Source organism: Rhinolophus ferrumequinum, chromosome 25, assembly GCF_004115265.2.
Source record: "Rhinolophus ferrumequinum isolate MPI-CBG mRhiFer1 chromosome 25, mRhiFer1_v1.p, whole genome shotgun sequence".
In the NCBI taxonomy this organism is placed as follows: domain Eukaryota; kingdom Metazoa; phylum Chordata; class Mammalia; order Chiroptera; family Rhinolophidae; genus Rhinolophus; species Rhinolophus ferrumequinum.
The window spans coordinates 12,476,659-12,495,105 of record NC_046308.1 but is presented as its reverse complement, the minus strand read 5'-3'; the positions used below and the strand labels follow the sequence as shown (position 1 = coordinate 12,495,105).

Sequence of the window (18,447 nt, the reverse complement as noted above, 5' to 3'; positions counted from 1 at the left end):
AAGGGAAAAGGAAGGAAGGAAGGAAAAAAGGGAGGGAGGGGAGGAAGAAGGAAGGAAGGAAGGAAAGAAGGGAGGGAGGGAGGGAGGAAGAAAGGAAGGAAAGAAGGAAGAGGAAGGAAAGAATGAAGGAAGGAAAGCAGGAAGGAAGGACACTGCCGTGTCCCAGACTGGAAAACCTAGGAAGTACCAGGTGGTGTGGCTGCCCTGGGCACCTGCCTCCCACAGCTTTACTCTAGGGTGCTACTCTAGGAGGCAGTAGCTTTTACCATTTTCATTACGAAGCTCATCTCTACTAACTAAGTGTAGCATCCTCGTGTGCAGGACCCTGGGAACAGAGCTGTAGAGGTCCCTCTCTGCCATCGGACTTCAATGACACTTGTCAAGTGCTTCCAGTGTGCTCTTGAGATACAGCAAATCATCCACTTAAGAGGCTTCTTTACTGAACTAGGCAATGACGCGATTTCACATCTGTGGCAGAATTTGACCCTGCCTGCCAGTATTTCTGTGCCCTGCTCTCCCAATCCCCTCACTTGTGGGAGCATGAATTAACTGATTGATTCTCGTAGTAACTCTACGCTGTAGGTGCCGTGATTATCATTTACATTTACAGATGAGGAAACTGAGGTCCAGAAAGGGCGGGTCACAAAGCTGGGAAGGAGAAGAGCTGGGGTCTGAATGTACGTAGTGCGTTCCCTGAGTCCAGCTGTACCCTGGGCTGGTTTGTAGCGCGTCAGGATGCTTCTCAGTGGGGCCGGTCGGCCTTCCGCAGGAAAGTCTCACCAGCTTGTCCTGGAAATCGCTTTCATGGACTTTGGAGGTCCTTGGATAAATTGGGTGGCTTGTCATTGACTGGCAGGTATCAGGGGGCTCCCCTTTAGCTGTGAGGGCTTCCTTGCTGTTATTTAGATTCTCTCATGGAGTGAAAGGCTGGGCCGTCTGTGAGACCTGCCAGGTCGTGGGACAGACAACGGTCTTCAGAAGCGTGGGGGAGGCGCCGAGAATACTTGTCATGTGTGGTGATGGTACATGACAGTGGGGGCAGCTGCAGGGCCATTGGGCGACCCCGTTGGCTCAGTGAGCGTTGGGCTCCGATTTCAGTCTATAACTGGACGAAAGTCTCCGTCTTTCCCTGCAAAACCTGTAACCAACTAGATCCTGAAATATATGTGCTATGGATTGAATTGTGTCCCCCCCAAAAAAATTCGCAGGTTGAAGTCTTAATCCCCAGTGCTTCAGAATGTGAGCTTATTGGGAAGTAGGATCATTCAGACCTAATTAGTTAGGATGAGGTCATGTTGGAATAAGGTTGACTTCTAATTCAATGGAACAGGTGTCCTTATAAAAAGGGAGAAATTGGGACACGCACACACACACACACACACACACACACACACAAACGCCATGTGAAGCTGAAGGTAGTAATGGGGTGATGCTCCCCCAGGTTGAGGAACACAAAGAGTGCCGGCCAACCACCAGAAGCTAGGAGAGCGGCACGGAATGGATTCTCTCTCACAGCCCTGAGAAGGAGCCCATCTTCCCAACGCCTTGATCTTGGACTTGTAGCATCCAGAAGTGTGAGGCAATAAGTAAGTTCCTGTTGTTGAAGCCAGCTGGATTGTCGTGCTTTGTGGTGGCAGCCCTAGCAAACTAATACAGTCTGAGCACATAGCTAAGGCCTACTGCACTCATGGAACAGGCTAACTCTGTTTTCTTTGACAGTGGCAGTTAACAGCATTCTTATTAATTAATTTTATAATAAGCGACAGGCTGATGCCACAGTAAATCAAAGGGGCTTGAATATTATGATCCAGGCCCCGGGCTGGACACCTGTCATGTGTCAGATTCTGTGTTAGGCACTTATTAGGTGTCAAGGTCTGTTCAAGGCACTGGCATTACAGAGGTGAATGCGTCCTCCAAGAATTCAGTCTTTACCTCTGCATCTTAGTTATCTATTTTTTTTTGTAGTAATTAAGAGGTTGGGAATAGATTTATTTGACTGCTTTATGACCTTATTCCAAAAAGTATTAGAGACAGAAAAAAGAAAGTGAGAAAGGCAGGAAAAACCAGAATACAAAATCAGGTAAGACAAGTATGAAAACCCAGGCCACGTGATCTAGCGAGCATCCTAATGGCCAATGCAAAGAGGGAAACTCAATCCCTCACGTGATTCCTAATGACCATATGATTTTTAAAAAGCTGTTCAGATGATGCCTAGCTATTCCTGGTGCTGTAGCTAGGAAGAGCTTTCTTTCAAGGAGCTGTACACGAGGACACTGCACAAAGCCAAGTCCGTAACAAACCTCTAGATGCAAATAGAGTGACAAATGCCTGTCTTAGAAATTAACTCTCAGAATGGGATAGGGGAGTCAGGGTTGACCAATCTGAGGGATCTAGCAAGCAAGTCTCCCATGGAATGGCAGCCCCTCTTCAACCAAGGCAGCCAGACTCCCTGTTGTTGGATCTTCTGGAAAGACCTGGTGAGAGATGAACAGAGTTGGGGGAGGGTCTGGGCGCTCACATCAGATGCACCAGTCTATTCCAGGAACTTCAGGCTGCAGGATGTTCATTCAGCGAGCTGTGAAGTGCTCCCCTGGTATCATGGAGGCCCGTTTAAAAATGCTTAATATTTTAGCAAATTCCCACTTAATTCCCTGTATGTTTCCTCCATTTTCTTCATCATTATTGCTGATTACCAGGCTATTTGTGTGAAGGGAGCTATTTGCAGGGAAGAGCAGTTTTTGCCTTTAAATCCACTCACTGGGGGCCTCCTGCTCACTGCTTTCCATGATGTAAAACTCCCCTGGCTAACATCGCAAGAGGAACGATGGGGAGTAAAATAATTAACTGCGGCAGGCAAGCGGAGGAAGAGGGAGATTATAAAATGGAAAGTTTCCTCTACCCAGCACAACTTCCTCTTAACCAATGCATGGGGGTGGGTTTTTATTTTTAAGGGACATATGTTCTCTATACAGGAGTCTGTGTGTGAGCTGATGAATGCAGAACACTCACTTTGGTGAAAGGAATGCTCACAGCAGGGCTTGGCTGAGAAAGACCTAAGGGACAGGGATGGAAGGAAACAGAGCAGCCAGGTTTCCCTTCCAAGCACTTTCAGACTCCAGGGCTAGTATATGCAGCGCTTGAAGTGGACAGCCTTTGGATGGGTTCTCTACTCTGCCACTCCCTTAGGCAGGCTTGAAATCTGTCTGAACCACAGTCTCTTCATCTGCAGATGTTAGTTCTTGCCTCAAAGTGCTGTTGGGAGCATTAAATGAAATGGATTAAAGGACATAAAGAGCTCCGTGTGGCGCCTCGAACGTAGGCCTCTGTGATTGGGAGCTACTAGTCTTATCGTCAATTCACTTAACAGTCCTGAGAGGTTGGTCTGATTTACAGATGAGAAGACAGAGGGATAAGGTTAAGTAAATGATGAAGGTCATAGAGCTGGAAAGTGGCAAAGCAGGGATTGGAAGCTGGTAGGGCTGATTCCAGAATTTATCTCTGTCCGCCCGCAAGCACAAGCACATTCAATAGGAAGCTTTAAAGCTTAGAGTTTACGGATCCTGGGCTGTTGTGCAGAGTCGATGTCTGGGCCTGCACAAGAGAAACGAGTGGCTTACTTTTTCCTCTGTAGACCATGTTTTACCCAGTCCATATACCACCTGAAGCAGATGAGGTCACAATTCGGCAAATACTCACTTCCTACATTCAGAGGTATTATGCAATCCCCTTGGGCTTCACCAGTGTGACTTCTTTGGTCAATGGGTTATTGGCAGGTATGACTTGAATAGAAGCTTGAAATAAGCCTGCTCATTTAGGTTTATTTAGAAGAAAACCCACTGTTTCACTGAACCAGAATGAGAAAAGTATGGAACAGACTTGATTGCAGCTAATCTCAATCTAAGTCAGCCAAACCCCAGTTTACCTACAGACTCACGGACAAGGAAGAAATACTAAAAGTCACTGAGTTATGGGGCAGCTTGTTACACAGCACTATGGTGAAAATAGCTGACCAATACATCATCCATTGTCAGATACACTATTATTTTATGAACCACAAAGAAGGAAGAACCCATACCAATTAAATTAAGGCACGATTGTTCATTGCATCTCCAGTTCAGATATGTTAAAATGTAAAAAAAACAAAAAAAAGTGCCTCTTAGATGTGATAAAATGTGGTATTGAGAAAGACATTGCCTCAGACCTGAGAAAAGACTGTCTGGAACAGAACTTGGATCGTAAGGTAATTAACAGCCCCTTCTGAGAAGTATCTAGCATGTCTGATAAAATATTTGAGCAATTTTATGATATCCTCTAATGAGATTAAGAGTCCTTTCTGGGGCGTCAGACTTTCCCACACAGCTGGCCCATCAGACTCATAATAAAGCTCGAGTGATGCTATCTAGCTCCTTACTCCAAAGTGTGGTCCCTGGACCAGCGGCATCTGTGTCACCTGAGAGCTTGTTAGAGAGGCAGAATCTGGGGCCCACTCCGACCTCTTGAATGAGAATCTACATTTTAACTGGACTCCCAGGTGATTCACATACTCATTGAAATTTGAGTTCCTCTGGTCTAGCCACCTCCTCCCCTTTTTAAAAACCCAAACCAAAACTCTCTCCAGAAAGAAATCTTTGAACTGGTTTTGTTATAAGCCTGATTCTCTTGCTATAAGTCTGAAATAAAACTTTGAACACACACCAGCCGTCAGTTTAGCTCCGAAAGGTCTTTAAACTCATCTGTAGTAGATAGTCTCAGCCTTGAGGACGCTCTGCGTACAATAAGTCTCCCATTACCTGAATCAGCGTCCGTCCGTGGGGCCCTCCAGGAAACTAGGACTGCCTGTCACCTAAAACAGACACTGGCTAGCTCTCTTCACAGGTGCAGGTAGCTGCGGAGTTAGGGAGAATTGGGAGGTGGCAAAGGCAACTCAAGTTCAACCTTTCTTTTATGAGGGGTATGGGGTTAACCACCACAAATCACTGTGTTAAAAACCAACAGCCCAGATGAACTAAAAAAAAAACAAAAAAAACCCAAACAACTTTTAATGGTATTATGGCTCTGTATCCAGGTGGTTTTCACTCACATTTTCTGTCTCTGCCTGCAAGAAATATGGGGCTATAAAGCTAGGAGTGCTTCAACAGGAAAGGCAAAAATGACATTTAGATGAACAAACACTCCTAGCAATCTTATTTCAGGGATGTCCTGCGCTTACAGGAGGGAATTACCTACGTGGGAAATTTTCACTTAACAAATTTTACTGTTTTTCAAATAATAGCAAATAATTCAGTTTCTCCCCAGTCTGTGGAGGCTGGAGGCTTGGAGAGCCTATTTCATCTGGCTGGCTCACACCTTGCTGTGTCAGCTCTCCCAGACATATTGATTTCAGAGGAGAAGGCAACCAGGATGGAACGAAGGGGTCTGAACCACTAGCTTTAAATTCTTGAATTTTCAGACAACTCATACAACAGGCAAATTAATAACGCAGCCCCAATTCAAACGCACATCGAGCACATAGTTTGTATTTAAATTCCCACATTAGAATGCCCTGTTTATACAATGACTTAATAAATCTGGCCTGGCTGCCAAATTGACAAGAAGGTGAGACTCATTCATTAAAATGCGAATGCAATGGAGATGAAATTTGGAATACATTTATTACAGTAATTGAACTTCAGTCAACTGTAGTCACAACACCGATTCTGAACTGCCTTTCAGACAAAAGGATGTGTTGTAGCGTCCCCCCACCACACACAAGTTAATATCTTTGTCAGCATGCAAATTAAAATCATTTCCTGAGTGCTAATGATTTGCAATGGAGGATTTCACTCTTCTTTATAGGACAAGATTGCCAGAGATAAAGGTCAACTGCATACACAAAAGATTGCTCTGGTAGCATATTGTGTGTACAGCAAATTGATTGCAAACATATTCTCCGTGCTCATTGCAACCACATTCTTACTAAATCACATGTGAATTCTGTTACCATCCCTAGGTCATTTGCTAATTGTAATCCCCCACCAGTGGGATCTTTGCCAAGTCAGGATTTCACATCTCAGACCAAAAGTTCCAGATGGATTTCTCTCCTTTCTGAGTGACTCAGCCCAAAGAAACAAGGATTCGTGCGTGGATTCCTTTTGATCATAAATCAGATGGAAGAAAGATGCTGCAGGGACTGTGAGAAAGGCTCAGAAAACTTGACTCTCGATGGAGAAGTCACTTGAGCTGCTCCAGTTGTATTCTTTGTGGCTCCTTTGCAAAATTCAGGTGGCATTTCTGAGGTCTGGGTGAACACACACCTAGCAGATGCTGTTTGAGTTGGAAGAAGGCATAACCTGGAGAGTTTCTTTGGCCAAGGATGTGTGCTGTTCAGCAGTCACTCCAGGGCGGCAAAACATAATTTGTTTCACCTGTACAATGGAGAGATTCCTTTGGTCCCTTTTACACCTTTCATATCCATTACTCGATCATGAGTGTCTACTGTTGTAGACAGTAAAAAAATAAAAACTAATAAAAAACAAAATAATAAAGGCCCAAATCCTTCGTCTGGAATGTAAGGCCCTCCACATTTTAGCTGATATACTAACTTTTTCAGGCTTGTCTCCTTCCACCTGTGAATTCTGAACTGTGGGTTGCAACCATAATGGGTCATGCCATTGATTTAATGGAAACCAACCACTCATTATACGTATAACTGGTTTGTGGAATGTTATCCTTCTATATGATTCTGTGTACAGTGTAAAATACATCTTACTGTAGGTCATAGTCAACGCAGTGGGAAGCCACGACTTCGTATCACTGGTGTCAGCCGACTGTCACCTGACTGTCTTCCCGCTGCCACCACCCTAGCCAGAAACCATCACCGTTACTTCTGTTATGCGAAGTAGCTTCCTACCTGGTCTTTCTCTTTCCCAATCCATTGTCGACCTGGCTGCCACAGGGCTCTTTCTAAAATTCAAAACTCATCGTTCCCATCAGAGTGCTCCAAACCCTCCAATGGCTCCCCATGGTTCTCAGGATGAAGTCCAGACTGCTTCCCGTCGCATAAGGTCCTCTGAGATCTGGGTTTATCCCTAACCGCTTACCCGGCCATGTGTTTGCGTCTCTCTACCCCTCAAGATTGCATGTGATTTTGCTTCTTCCTGTAGTACCTTCTTCTGCTTCTTCACTTGACTGATTTCTATTTATCCTTCAAACTTGGGGAAAACTGTCAACTGTTGAACATTCAATCCTATTCTTTCCCCCAACCCCCAAATTCCAGGCTAGGTTAAGTGCCTTGTCTGTGTCCCTAGAGTTCCCTCTGCCCATGTGTTTCCCATTTTATGCTCATCACACATTTGGCGGGCGATCGCCTGTTTGCTTGTCTGCTTTTCTACTGGACTGTGGACTCCTTGGAGACAGTGCCTGGCAGAGAGCAGGCGATCTGCATTTGCTGGTCTTCCTTTCCTACCTCTCTCCCTTCCTCTGAATGGTGGAAAGTACCAGTTGCCTACCAAATATCCATGTCCCTAGCTTTCTTAGTAACAGACCACATTATCTGGGGCATCACTAGACAAACAAATAAACAAACAAAAAATCAACAGAAAGAATCCAACAACAAACAAAACTACCTTTTCCAGCTTCTCTGGCCGATAGGACAGGCCAATGAAATACAAGGAGAAGTCAGTGGGAGGGGCTTCTGGGAAGACTCTTTAAGGGGAGTTAATGCAGCTGGAGGGTATGTTCCTTTTGGCCTTTTTTTCTCCTTGCTCCCTGCTGCCTGGAACTTAGCTATAATGGTTGGAGTGTCAGCAGCTATTGTGTGAGTATGAGGAAACCTTGCAGATAGAAGCGAATACTAAGGTAGTGAATTACAAGATAGAAGGTATCTGGACCCTGGATGAAGCCACCATACCAGTACTTCCTCCAGAAGGTAAACTTTTATGTGAGGGAGGTAAGCCTTTATTTATTTAAGTCATCATTTTAGGGCTCTGTTTCCTCTGCAGCAGAAGGCAGTCCCAGCTGGCACTCTCTCTGTCACTCTCTCTATCTGTCTCTGACTCTCAGCCTCTTTTTTCCTTGACCCGTCTCTCATGATTATCACATTTAAAAATGCCATCATCTTTGGCTAAATCATTGGCCATCAACTAGGGAAAGATAATGGGAGAGGTTGGTTTGGATAACGAGAAAGAGGCAAGGAAACTTCGAAGCATGAAACTCTGCCCAGAGAAGTAGGTCTGGGAGAGTCTCCACTGAGGGTGCCCGGGGCAGCTGGGAAATAGGGAGCAGGAGGATCTCAGCCGGTAAGGAGTGAGAGCTGGGAGAGCAGAGGTGTTGGAGAGAAGCCATGCTGCCTGGGGCGGTGGGTGGTGGTGTGGGCATGGTAATGTCTTCACCAAGACACTGAGTGAGGCACTAGAGTGCATGATTTCCTTGAGTCCGCCCCTCACCCCCGTGACGTAGATATTGTCATCATTTTGCTGATGAGGAAACTAAGGCTCAGAGAAGTTAGTCTGTGACCATAGGGTTAATAACTGGTGGAGCTGGAATTTAAACCCAGGTAGCCCTGTGGGGGATAGAGGGGGTTAGCTCAGTTGGTTAGAGTGTGGTGCTGTTAACACCAAAGTTGCCGGTTCGATCCCCACGTGGGCCACTGTGAGCTGTGCCCTCCTTAAAAAATAATAATAATAAAATAAAATAAAAAAATAAACCTAGGTAGCCCTGATTCCAAAGGGTTGCATGAAGAAAATACACTGGTTTTGGAAAAGGTCTGTTCTCGTTTTAACTGGTCATAGTTTCCTTGTCACTCCATGTCTGTGACTTTGAGTGAGTCCTTTTCACCTCTTTGAGATGCATTTTCCTCATGTGTAAAATTGGGATCAATGAATGCCCATCCTAGGATATTGTTGAATTCATATATGAGAAACATTTAGCGTGGTGCCTGGCACATTGGAGGTGTTCAATAAATGGTCACAGCCATCATTGTCGTCATCGCCGCCACCACCACCATCAGAGCTGTGACTGCTGTTACAGCTCTCTTGCTTTGCACACAGTCAGGATGGTGGTTTGGCTCTAAGCCCCACAGGCTTCTGGGAAGTGGTACTTGGTTCAGGTGATGAACTTGGGAGGTTCTCTTTCCTGTGGGTGGCAGCAAAAAGAGTCTAATTGGACCGCAGTTATTTGGGGATTTGGTAAATTGCATTGCTCAGTAATTCAGAAAGGCCTATGAATCTACTGTACATGGCAGTGGTAGGATAAATGTTTGGTTGCCACGGAAATAATGCAATTTATTAGGCTGAAGGGCCAGGGAATTAACCTCTGCTCTGCTGAATAAGAAATGACATGCGGAAACCTTCTAATTATTTTAAGTGGTTTTCTTTTCTGGGTTCTTCCTTTATTAATCTCTAGCTCAGATTTTCACCCAAGAAAATGGAGAAAGAGGAAAAAGAGGAGGAGGAAAATATAGAAAGAAGAATCGAAAGAACCCGCATCATAGGCTGGTGGATAGGGTAACACTGCTGACAACAGTCTATGGGTTTAGATGAAAGTGGATGGACATTACTGTCAGTTAGAAAGCCAGGTTATAATTCTAACTCGACCAACAACTGACTGTGTGACTTAGGTAGAATTATTAACCACTCTGTTCCATTAACTAGGAATAACCATCACCACCACCACCTCTGCCATCACAACTAGAATAGGAATAATTACTATACACAGTAATTATTGTGTGCCACTAAACACAGTGGCAGTAACTGTGTGCCACTAAACACAGTGGCAGTAACTGTGAAAAACACTTTTTGGCTACTGATCTCTTTGGCTTCTTAAAATAATCCTCCCAGGCAACTATTAGTGGTGGTATTATTAGCCCCATTTCTCAGTGAGGGAACTGAAGCACAGAGAAGTTCCGTGACTTACGCAAGGTTACCCAGCTGGGGTGGAGTGTGGACTGGACTGGAACCCAGGCCTGAGCATGTCTTCCTCATCGTCGGTTCTTTGAAATAATATTGTCTTATCAGACTTGTTGTGAAAGGTGAACAATGAGGAAATAGACATGAAAGCATTTAAAAAAAAAATGTCATGCCGACACAAAGTGCAGTTCTAAATTGGATATTCAAAACTGCTTCATAAAGAGGAAGGATTGGTCCTTACACCTAATCAATTCTTACAAATTGAAAAGGGCCGTAATTGGAAAAGGAAAGCCTGTCATCAATGCCGGGTACACACCCAGATGAGTATGTAGTGAGGGAAATTAACATGAAAAAACATTATCTCTCTGCGAAGCAGCTTTAGAGTTTTAAACTAATCTCTAGAAATTAAATTCCTTGAAGGCAGACACGATATTCTACTCATCACTTCTGTCCCCTTCCTGTTTTGGGGCATATAGTGGGGACCTAATATTATTTTGGATTACCAATTTAAGAAAATGTTGATTTGATTTAGTGAAGAAAAAGAAAAACCAAGAAGAAGGATTATGTTGATTATTTGATCTCCTGTTGAAGGTCAATTCTATTCTTAGCTATCTCTAAAATTAGAGGCCACATCTTCAGGCAATATTTCTCATGATTCACAAATTTACTGTCAGTAAGGGTTTCATGTAAATCTCTTCACTGCTTGCCAATCCTATTTCCATGTATCCTGCCTCATTTTGAATGCAACTCCTTTAATTTCTTCTTTCCTGACATCTCTACTGGACATTGACGTGGTAACAAAGTGCTATGCGAGGCTGAGGAGAAATATAAAAATTGAAAAGATTTGCCTTTTGCCTTCAAAGAATTTGCACTCTAATTGGCATTTTGGGGTCAGAGCTCTCCATTCCTGGTGCCCATAGGGTGGCACTGGGAATCATTGTCCTGACCTGAGTCAGAAGCTAGACTGAACATTTTGGAGGTGAGAAGGCCTTGGGGAAAGCCCTGAGCCCTCGTTTTGCAAATGAGTAAACAGGCCCAGAGGGGAGAGGTGTCACATGGCAAGTCAGAGGCAGACCCAAAACAATAATGGCTTCTCTGGATTTCCAGTCCAATGGTCTCTCTTATAAACCCTCTGCCACCTTGGGCACAGCGCAAGTTGTTGAAAAGCGTAACGTGCTTAGCTGGGGGTTTGGAGTTCAAAAATGTAGGCAAAACGTTTTTTGCGCCGTAGCTCGGCCCCTCTGATGCTTCATGGGATACCCGAGTCATCTTCTTAAATGTGAAGATACACATCCTGTGAAAAGTGCACATTCTGTTTTAAGTCCCCCTCTGTCCATGCTGGCTTCACCCTGCTTTGTCCCAGGACCCTACCTCTCTGTGGGGCCAGTTTTCCATCCCGGCTGCCAATGTCTAATGTCAGGCTGCCATCGTCTCTCCCCTGGGTAACTGCCACTCCCTCTTCACTGGCCTCCCTGCCTTGGACCGCTTTACCCCTTCGAACCTTTCTGATACTGCGCACATCATTTCTAGGCTTCCCAGTCCAGCCCACAGGGCTCTCTCTGCACGAGCTGGATTCGTCCCATCTCCTTAGCCTCTTTCTTGCCGTGTGATGCTCTAGCAATACCAAAGATTCTGTTACATCACCCGTGTTCTTCCTCATCTCAGTGCCTGCTTTCCCTTGCTTGGAAGTTCTTTTCCCCTTCACCTGGCTAACTTCTCTTCATCCTTTAGAATTTGCTGAACCCCGCCCCCCACCGGAAGTTACTTCTGCCTTTCCCAGGCTGGCTTAGGCACCCCTCGTCCTTGCTATGTGAACTGCTGGTTGACTTGTCTGTCCTCCTCCCACCAGCACCCCCAGACTGAGCCCCTTCAGGGCAGGGACAATTTCTGAATCTTTTCTGTGTCCCCAGAACCAGCACATAAGCAGTCCTCAGAAAATATTTATTGTATGAATATCGAAACCATTTGAAAGTCTTACATTTCAAGTCCTAATGAAATGCCTGCCTCTTTTGGGGCACCTACCAGTGACGCCACCCTACTTTGGACGTGGTGCATTCACATTCTCTTTGGATGGAGCAGATGTTGTCTGTGCAGAAGCTGAGTCATCCAAAAGGGGCAGAGATAAATGGATGCCTCTGAAATATATACATGTATATTTTTAACTGGGAACCTGAATATATGATATGCTCTGGAAGCAGCGATCAAAGGAAGCACGCTCCCCGTGTGCCTCTCGGGAAAGTATTGCTTTAGCTTGAAATTCGCTCTCTGACCTACCTGATGCCAAACGATCACAAGTGGTGTTTAGACCCCCCCACCCAGGGACCACAGATCCAGCATTTAATATCAAGTTACACAGTGCCCACGTGTTGTGCTTTGATTGATGGTACAGTCTCCTGGACTTTGTAAGCTTTATATGACCTCACTGTTCACACACACACACACACACACACACACCCTTGTTCACACACTGTCCTGCCCCCAGAAGTCACCTCAGACCTTGTAAACATCCTGAAATGCAAACATCATGACGGCGACCTAAAATGGCCATTTTGTCAGAGGATACTGACCGAGGCCGCCATCTCCACTGGCTTCTATGTGGTTAAAAGTGCCTGGGCCCAGGGCTACTCTTTAATTAACGTGAGTCAGCATTTGTAGGAGAGCACTGCATCTCTTCTGGAAGAAAACGAATAAAAACCTGCCAAGTGTCAACAAATAGTTCTATATGCATCCCAATTAGGGTGATTTCTGGAAGGCAGCAGAAGCCCACCATGGCGCTGGTTTCTAGGCAACTGTTATTAAGAGTTCTGAACCTCGTTGGAGAGGGAATATTGGCAGGTCTGCCTCGCGAAGCAGTCCGGTGTGCCTCTTCCTTCTGTCCTCGCCTCCCTACTGCTCTTCTTGTCTATTTACCCCATCTGATTGAGTAGCAAATTATGGCTCGGAGGGGCTGTAGAAGAAGTGACATATCCTTGAGAGCAAAGGCCTGGGGAAGACGCAGGCTTAGAAAATCCTCCTAACGATAGCCACGACTTACAGAGCACTTTCTGTCTGTCAGGCAGGGCCCTGATGCCCCACACGCTAGTTTATTGAAGCCTTGCCACAGACCTACAAGGCAGGCACTACAATTTCAGAGATGGGGAAACTGAGGCTTTCCCCATTGAAGCCACTTGCCAAAAGTCACACAATAAGATGGCGGCAAGGCTCAGATTTGCACTCTGGTCTGTCTGAATCCAGAATGCACCCCCCTCACCCCCCCACACACACCCTGCTGTACCCATCATTACCTATTGCACTTAATGGCTAAATGGAAGGAATGGGAGGATTATTCTTCATGGACCTGCCAGTGTGGACATAAAAAATGCATTAGCAGGGAGAGAGGCTTTTGCTAGAGTGCACTAACCATTTCCAGAGCACTCCTGGCTTATAATTTCAAGACCGACAACAGACAGTGGAATAAGGCACGAGACCACTAGCCGGTGGTCTTTTGACCCACGCTCTTCTGCTTGATTGATGGCGGGGAGTACGTACAGGAGACCCAGATTTCCTTAGGAGTCTGCAGTGGCATTTTCACGAAGCGTCAGCACAGGGGAAATCAGACCGGTCTGAGATGTGGGGCAGAGGGGGGTGGGGAGGTCAAAGGCGTCCTTTCTGAATTCCCAACTCGGATCTTGCCTGACATCATGAGAGGAAGCTTCTGATGGCCTCCTGGACACGGGGTGGTTGTCTGACCCTGCTGGTCCGTGTCATGGTACATTCAGAGAGATCCTGGAAGATGTGAAAGCTCTGCCCAGGACCACGGGCCAGCTCCCTCCCACTCACCCAGGGCCTGGCAGCTGTACCCTTAACTGTCTGGTCCCCGGGAGTAAGCAGTCCTCTCTCATCTTCCTCTCGCATTTGAGATGCTCTTACATCGATTCCTAACCCCATCCCTGACAGAGCAGGAACTTGGGAAAAGGCCTCTATCGTCATCTAACCGTCCAGCTCCTGTCCTGACTGTGACCGACTGTAGATTGTTTTCTCTGCCTAGGATACCTCTCCCGACTCCCGATATGCTTTGTGCCTGGTCATTTCCTACTCCCTTTCCTACACCCAACAGTTCTGATAGGTGCAAACTCAAAGACCTAGCGGGGTCTTGCAGGTAAAAGGTAAATGAGCCCGAACACACACCTTTTAATGCTGTATCTAGTTTGCGAACCACCGTAGGCATTTACCAATAATTTGGCTTGTAACTTTCTCTCTCTCTCCTCCCCGCCCCGCCCCCAGCTCTTTAAGCTCTCATTTTTATATTTGTGGAACTACCATTAAAGGGCTGAGGCATTACTAACATTATATTCTGCAAATTGCATTTTGGGGTTACCATTCACCCTGGAGCATGCGTTGTGAATGGTGGCCCCTGAATTGTGCAAAGGGGCAGCCCTGCCCTGGGCATATACTGCCTCCCTCCACCTCACCCCCACCCCAGTCCTGTGCCTGGGTAATATAGACCTTCAGGAACAGTTCACAGGATCTCAGGGTTGCTTTGCCACTAATGTGCAATTTGGCGCTGTGCTCAAGGCAGATATGGGGATTCAGATCCCCGCTTTAACTAGTGGTTTGGCTCTGGCTTTATTGAATAGATTCCCTAGTAAGCTCGTCTGATTTAAAGACTGTCCTACAAAACAGTATTCTGATTGGTTTCTTTCACTTCGCACCCATGTTCTGCCAGGAAGCTCTCGTTTGGAGCTGATCTGACCCAGGGCGATTCCCAAAGCCAAAGCCACAGTCAGATGTGCTGAAGGGCCAGGTCATGCCTGTTCTTTAAATGGGACCCAGGGGCCTGACAGCAACATTAAGACATTCAGAATTTCCTACCCCCCAAATTCTGTCGGCCTCAGATGCAACCCGAGGGGACTTGCTGAAGCATCAGTCCTGACACTTCTCAGGCTGTTTGATTTGGCCATCCTGCATTTTTCAGCAGAGCAGAAAAGTGCTTCTGTGAGCATTCTTGCTGACTTTGTTCTCTGTTTCATGAGCAACCTTGGGAGGGTAAAGTCCAGCCAAGTTTCTAGGAGGTCCCCCTAGTCCAGTGGGGTATGGCAAGGGGTGGCTGTGCTGCAGCTTGACTTTGGGGAAACATGTCACTCCACAATCGTCGTCCACCTATTGGAATTATTATTATTATTTTTTAGGATGGCAATTATCTATTTATTTTTTAAATTAAAGTTTATTGGGGTGACAATTGTTAGTAAAGTTACATAGATTTCAGGTGTACAATTCTGTATTACATCATCTATAAATCCCATTGTGTGTTCACCACCCGGAGTCAGTTCTCCTTCCATCCCCATATACTTGATCCCCCTTACCCTCATCTACCACCCCCCTCCCCCCTTACCCTCTGGTAACCACGAAACTATTGTCTGTGTCTATGAGTTTTTGTTTCTCATTTGTTTGTCTTGTTCTTTTGCTGTTTTTGGTTTATATACCACATATCAGTGAAATCATATGGTTCTCTGCTTTTTCAGTCTGACTTATTTCGCTTAGCATTATAATCTCAAGATCCATCCATGTTGTCACAAATGGTCCTATTTGTAATATACCTGAGTGCCTCATAGAAAAAAATTGTGATCTCCCTGTAAGGTTTTCAGCAAGAGAAGCGTCTGAAAACCACTTTGGTTAGACACTAGGGCGGCTTCTCTCATATTGAGCAGGAATAGGGCATCCTGGAGCCCCTGACGGTAACCTCCCTTATGCAGGTAGCCTGATGGTCTGAGAGAAGGCATCTCATCAAACCTTATAGGTTTTGAGGGCTATAATGGTGTGGATCAGTGAGATGTCAGTGAAGAAAGGCCAGTATGGTCGGTAAGATCTTGGAGGATCTGTTCTCTACAGCGACACCTTGTGGCAGTGAGAAGCATCGCCATTGGAGGACACAGGGACAACTTCCTCCTTTCCTGGCTGTGGAAGGTAACCAATAAACCTTCTGTCCATTGGACAGTTAAAGGGGAGGTGAAACTCCTAGAGAGAGACACTAGACTTCTTGCGAGTAATTCATGTGATGGCTCATATAGCTAACTGGAAAAATAAAAGGTGCGACTTGAATGTGTAGCCTCGTTCATGTTACCAAAGAAATGGTCTTTATGAGGTAGTTGCTCATTTTCCCCTCAGTTGATAGGGTTGTGGGTTGGGAAGAAGGACATAGGTTGGTTCAGCTCTTATCCAGGCTTTTCTCTTCCCATTGAGTCAAGCTGTTGACTCTACGTCCAATAGAAGTAATAGTATTAATAATAAGAAAAACACTAATAATGGCAAGAGCCAGCACTTACTGTGGCAACTATTCTGAATGCTTTCCAGCTATTAACTACTGTTATCTTGAAAACAATGTCTGAAAAGTACCTAGTGCTTTGTCTCTCAAGGCAAACGACAAAGTATAGCATCCTAAGCTCTTTAGCTGTGTACTTTCTAGCGTCTGGTTCTCCAATTAGACAGGAACAAGGTAATAAGGAAATCTCCCCTAAAGAGTGGACAGAATCCCAGTGGCATGGCCGGGCAGTTGAGATGAGGTATAAACACTGGCTGTTCTGGTTGTATTTGTGTGTTTAACACTTACACAATCCAAGTGCCAGCTATGTGCGTCTTAACTCATTTAATTCTAACTTCCCTGTGAGGTAGATTTTATTATTATCCTCATTTTACAGACAAGGGCAACGAGACTCAGAGAGATTAGGTACCTTGCCCCTATTGAAACAGCTTGTTGGAGGTAGAGCCAAGATTCAGGCTGGTTCCAAAAGCCATGATCTATCTTACTGTCTGTCAGTATGTTAGAGCAGGTGAGGGGTAGGTGACTGGGAAACTGGTTTTAAAGATGACTCTTGTTCCTTGGTACTTTTGGAATAGAGGCATGAGGACATTAATACCTGTTGAAATGTATTTCCAAGCATTAATTTTGGAATAACAGGATTTAAACTGCCTGCCATTGCATTATTATTGCTTCGTACTCATGTGGGTCGTGGGTTGGACAAGCGACAGAGTGGCCCTTTCCTCACAGTGGGCTGCAAGCTGATTTTCGGTCTAGCATCTCGGGTACTGCTCCTCAGCCTTGTGCAGATGTTCTGAGATGAGCGTGGTGAACTTGCAGGGTTTCTGGCTTTTTAATATTTATCTTATTTTACTTTTAAATGAAATCGTGACCCTAAAACGTCAGTTAATATTATGGGGAAGAATGAGACCAAGATGTGGTCAAAGTTCAGGAAAAAAGTCTTCACCTGCCTTGAAAAAGGTGAATAGATTCTAACCATCGGCAATGGCTCATCTGAGTGAAAACCATGAAAATAATCAGTTATGGAGGGGCTGGGATTAAAGAAGTGCTGAGTAGGACAAAGATTTTACATGCGGGATCCTGAGGATGGGAAATGGTCTTGCGGAGGCCGGCTGGCTCTGTCTGTGGCTCAGCTGGACGTTGCCAGTACACTGAGAGGGGTTTAATATCATGCAACCTTTGTATCTTCGTCTTGCTTTCCAGAAACTGTTTACTTGCTGATGGTGACTGTGCGAAAGTGGAAAGAGCAAAAGTCATGTCTGAAGTACTTTCAACCTCTCTCACCCTATTTCTTGCTTTTCTTTCATTGCTTATGAGAAAAGTTCGTTTTGTTTTAAGGATTTATGAACTTGCTACTTTTCAGCAACTGAAACCCAATGTAAATCTAGAGGACTTCAGTTAGCAGTTGAAAACTTGAAAGCTACATGCCTTAGGAATTGATCTTCAGGAACTGAAGTATATAATGATGTAACTCCAAAGATGTCCATCTAAGCATCGTTTATATAACAGGAGAACAAATTGAAAACAACCAAGAAGTCCAATGATAGGAGATTGGTTAGATAACTCATGCTATAATACATTCTTACAATGGAATATTACACAACCATGAAGATGGCTGTTATGCTTGAGTGGACATTTGATATTAAAGAATTATTGCAATTTTTTTAGATGTGGTAATATTACTGTGGTAACGGTTTTAGAAAGAGCTCGTCTCTAGATAGTTGTTTAAATACAGAGGGTAAAAAATGCATACACATTTTAAGAAAGGAAAAACTGTATTAAAATTGTAATACTCAATATATACCAATAACAAAGGATGAATACAAGCCATGTATATACATTTTTTTGGCACCCTTGGTATTTACAGATAAAATGATAAATGCTTCAAAATAACGGGAGGAGGGTGATATATAAACGAAATAAGATTGGCTATGAGTTGATAATCATTGATCTGAGTAATGGGTGCATAAAGGTTAATTATATTATTCTGTCTGCTTTTATAGATATTTGAACATTTTCATTCTAAAAAGTTTAAGAAATGAAGTTGTGGCTGTGTATTTATAGACATGGAAGACATGTATAATCTATTGCTAAATAAAAATCAGGTTACCAAATGGTATATGCAGAATGGATTTTTTTTAAATGAAAAAATACACATGTATATATAGAAAATTATTGAAAGTTGATATGCCAAAACTATGAATAAGGATTATTCCTGGGTGATGTAATTGTGTGTGGTTCTATTATTTATTTATCTCTACTTATCTG

The 18,447-nt window shown here is 44.6% G+C and overlaps 1 protein-coding gene across 3 annotated transcripts in view; it reads right to left on the bottom strand.

Annotated features, from left to right (window-relative positions):
* Nucleotides 1-18,447, bottom strand: part of CCDC60 (coiled-coil domain containing 60) — a 128,332-nt gene that overhangs the window by 42,863 nt on the left and 67,022 nt on the right. The gene's annotated exons all lie outside the window — the stretch shown is intronic.